This window comes from Nomascus leucogenys, chromosome 17 (assembly GCF_006542625.1).
Source record: "Nomascus leucogenys isolate Asia chromosome 17, Asia_NLE_v1, whole genome shotgun sequence".
NCBI classification, from domain to species: domain Eukaryota; kingdom Metazoa; phylum Chordata; class Mammalia; order Primates; family Hylobatidae; genus Nomascus; species Nomascus leucogenys.
This window is the reverse complement of record NC_044397.1, coordinates 81,277,817-81,282,271: the sequence shown is the minus strand read 5'-3', so window position 1 is coordinate 81,282,271 and position 4,455 is coordinate 81,277,817. Positions and strand designations below refer to the sequence as shown.

Genomic DNA, 4,455 nt, shown 5'->3' with positions numbered 1-4,455 from the left:
GTGTGTGTGTGTGTGTGTGTGTGTGTGTGTGTATGTGTGTGTAACATTTTCTTTTTCCTCAACTTTCTTCCTGGAATGTTGCTGATACTTTCTGATCTGATTTTCAGTCTACTACTGGCTCCCTTTCCCTTTTGCACAGGTGCAAGTCTGAGGTTTTCTTCACCTGACAATTCTTTATCAGTAGATGGAATTTTAGAAATGGACTGGGAGATAGGCTATCCCTGCTGCACTTTTAGTTTCAGATCATCTTATCTGCATCCAGCCCCTGGCATTTGCTGCTTCCTGGAAACATAAAATTGTAAATTTGCTGGCTTTTTTTTTTTTTTTTTTTGCCTTAAATAAAATTCTTTTCCTCTGTGATAATCAGCTCTCGGGAAATGGCAACTATGACCACATCCACCAGCCCTTTGATACGGCAGCTATGGAAGAAAGAATGATGTGGCCTGTTTGGCTTACTAATTTTTTCCTCCTCATGTAGGTCTATGGGAGCATTTAATGAACCCACATAGATTTGAAAAGGACCTCACAGAAATAGAGTAGAAATCAAATAGGAGTTGAAAACGTCAAATTAACTTCCCTGTGGGCAGGTCTTTAGCTTGAGATGGCTTCTTGAGCCACCTGAGTCAGAGCAGGAGGTGTCTGGCAGAAAGCCCTGGCAGACCTGCCCTGAGAAATGTTCTCTGACAAAGTGGCAGTGGATGTGCTGCCTCTGATCGTCCTCAGGCACATAACAGAAGGCAGAGATTTCACAAGGGGAGGGTGTTTTCATGTTTGGACCCCTGGCTTGTTGACTTTTGTCATCCCCTTTTGGCCGGTCACACACCCTGGCTCTGAGGCAGCGCTAGTCTCACCCTGGGCCTGGTGGGTATAGGGGGGTGGGGCAGCGTGTTACCAGCTTCGGCTTTGCATCCAAGCTTGGAGGAGCTGACAGGGCCACAAACACAAGTGAAAGCTCTTTCTCCACCTCATGGAAGGGCAGAACCCTACTGCTGGGCACTCTTTTGAGCATGACTGTGTATTGTGAACTCAGAGTTTCACTCACCCAGGGGTTGCTTGGTTGAGCCATTTACACTCAGGGTTTGAGGACCTTGCTTCTCTGACATTTCCCGGATGTGGTTTGTGGTCGGATGCCCCCATGGCTTTAGATCAGCATTTTCTAGACACTGTTTCTGAATCTTTTAAATTTCAAAGGACATCAAGATTGGGCTGTGTGACCTTTTCCACTAAGCTGCCTCACTTTATACTCACTTTATATCTCTGGCTTTTTTTTTTTCTCACACTCTGCACTGCTTCCTCCCTACCCATCTCCTAATCTGGGTTTCCCTTTATCTCCTTATGCATGGCACTGCTTCTTTCAGTAGAAATAAATAAATAATGCACGATTTCCAATTTATAAATCATACATTCTCAAACTAAGATAATTTTTTTTTCACTTCAGACATAATTTGCCAACATCGAGTCATAACAAGATTTGAGGGAGGCACTTCTCACACATCAGCGTGAAAACCCAATCATCAAGCTCTTGAACCACAAAAGGATGGAGATGAAATTTTTTTGAAACATGTAAAAGTAGAAAGAAAAAATTTAAAAAATCCATTCTAATATAAAAAATGACCCTTTCCTTCCTGAATCTTTTTATTAGATGTTGACTAGATGCTGGCATTTCATTTATAAAAGTAAGCATGTCAAATGCCTACGGGCAAGGGCAGCTTTATAACCAAGGGAAACAGTGGGTGCAACGGAAAGAGTGTAGACTGATCTGGGTCTGAAACCCAGCACAACCACATCCTGGCCATGACTTTGGGCAAGTAATTTATCCTCTATCGGCCTCAATGAGTAAAGTAGGAGTAGAAAATATGTTTCTTGGGGGTATTAAATGTTAGACTAAAAGCTATGCAAGGTCAGCCTTTCACAGGGAAGATGTTCCACAAATACTTGTGCAATGATAATATAATTTAAAAGTTAGAAAAATAGGCTGTGAGGAAGTGTAGGAAATGGGAGCACTTAGGGCTGGAGTGAGGGAGGGGTGTGAGGAAGAATCAGCTTGGCAGAGGAATTTCTAGGGCACATCTGATTCCACCCAGGAGGCTCATTTTGCTGCTGCAAAAACCCTGAAAGTGTGGAGACCCCAATGCTGATTCATCTGAGAAATCGTCCCTGACTATCCTGCCCTTGTAGAGCAGGGAATTTTTTTTTTCCCCTCTCTGCTCCTGCAGCACTTTGTGGCTTTTTATGAATTTATCACATTATAAAATCTTATAAAAATTGATAGCTGGATTCCTCACATGCCTGTGAATCCCAGGGTAGGGATAACACCACACTCACCTTTGTATCCTCAGAGGTGCCCAGCCCAGTTTGTTAGATGTCGGGGTAGATGGATATGTCCATGTATAGTGCACATTATCATCAGTGCAAATAAAGCTTTGCTGACTCAGAATGCTTGGAGGCGTGAAGATTTGTGTGTGGGTTTCTTTTTGCAGGAGTTGTTGGGGAGAGACTGTGGTGCAGCAGAAAGAAGGAAGGACAGACTCTAGAATGGAGAGATGCTATGTTCTGAATTAGTTACATTTTCTCTACATTTAAAGTATACACAAATATCCCTTTTGGTTTCAGCCCTCATTCAGTGTTTCTGAAAATCCATAGGGATTCAATACTTCTTAAACTTTTCCACTGCAAAATACCCCAAGGCAAAGGGGAGTGACCACCAGCCTGATTGGGGTTGGGAAAAGTAGGGGCTAGGGTCAAAACCTGAAATTGTCTGCAGCACACCCACAATTTTAAAAAGTATTTCATTGGCTGGATGCATGCGGTTTTAATTTTAGCACTTTGGGAGGTAGAGGCAGTAGGATTGCTTGAGCCCAGAGTTTGAGACCAGCCTAGGCAACATGGTAAAATCTAGTCTTTACAAAAAAATTAGCCAGCTGTGTTGGCCTGCACGTGTAGTCCCAGATACTCGGGATGCTGAGGCCAGAGGATTCCTTGAGCCCAGGAACTTGCAGATGCAGAGAACTGTGACTGTGCCACTGCACTCCAGCCTGAGCTCAAGAGAGCAAGACCCTGTCTCTAAAATAAATAAATAAATAAATAAAAATGCTTCATTTAATCTTTAAAATTCATGAACATGTTGCATTAAACATTATGATGAACTACATCCATTAATAATTCATTCCATCATCAATAATGACCCTCTCCTTCCTGAATCTTTTTACTAGCCAGACTAGATGTTGACGTTTCATTCATAAAAAATAAGCATGTTGGCCGGGCGTGGTGGCTCACGCCTGTAATCCCAGCACTTTGGGAGGCCGAGGTGGGCGGATCACGAGGTCAGGAGATCGAGACCATCCTGGCTAACACGGTGAAATCCGGTCTCTACTAAAAATGCAAAAAAAAAATTAGCTGGGCATGGTGGCGCGCGCCTGTAGTCCTAGCTACTCTGAGGCTGAGACAGGAGAATGGCATGAACCCGGGAGGCAGAGCTTACAGTGAGCCGAGATAGTGCCACTGCACTCCAGCCTGGGCAACAGAGCAAGACTCCTTATCAAAAAAAAAAAAAAAAAAAAAAGGCATGTCAAATACCTTCAGGCAAGGGCAGCTTTATGTTCAACTTTGTTTTTATACCATACATATACATAATTTTCCTCTCCAAATCTCTGAAGAAAATTGGGCTTTAGGAAGATGTGCCATGTTTATACCTTGACTTGGTTCTCCTCCTGACCTCTTTACTCCACACGCCCCCACAACCATGTAGCTCTTGGGGAGTGTGGGCCCAGGATTCCCAGGGCATGGTGTATTTTCCTACCGTAGTAAATGCAGGTACAGTCATACACTGCAGAAGGCTGTTTCAGTCAATGATGGCCTCATATACAAAGGTAGTTCCAGAAGATTATAATCAGGCTGAAAAATTCCTATTGCCTAGTGATGTCATAGCCATTGTATCCTCAAAGCACAATGCATCACTCCTGTGTCTGTGGTGACCCTTGGTGTTAACAAACCTATTGTGCTACCAGATATGTGAAAGTCTACCACATACAATATGTACAGTACATGATACTTGATGATAATAAATGACTATATTATGGATTTATGTATTTACTATACCTCCTATTATTTTACTGTGTACACCTTTTACTTATGAAAATACCCTCGGGCAGGTCCTTTAGAAGGTATTCTCAAAGAAGGCATTGTTCTCATAGGAGATGATAGTGCCATGAGTGTTATTGCCTCTGAAGGCTTTCCAGTGGGACAGGATGTGGAGGCGAAAGACACTGGTGTTGATGATCTTGACCCTGTGGAGGCCTAGGTGAATGTGTGTGTTTGTATCTTAGTTTTTAACAAATAAGTTTAAAAAGTTAAAAACAAAATTAAAAATAGATAAAAGCTTATAGAATAAGGATATAAAAAAGAAAATAGGCCTGGTGCAGTGGTTCATACCTATAATCCCAGCACTTTGGGAGG

At 42.6% G+C, this 4,455-nt stretch overlaps 1 non-coding gene across 1 annotated transcript; it reads right to left on the bottom strand.

Annotated features, from left to right (window-relative positions):
• Positions 1-1,432: 1,432 nt before the first annotated feature.
• On the bottom strand, positions 1,433-1,539 carry LOC115831077. The gene has a single exon (XR_004026624.1). It is a non-coding gene; the product is annotated as a small nucleolar RNA U13 (small nucleolar RNA).
• Positions 1,540-4,455: the final 2,916 nt, after the last annotated feature.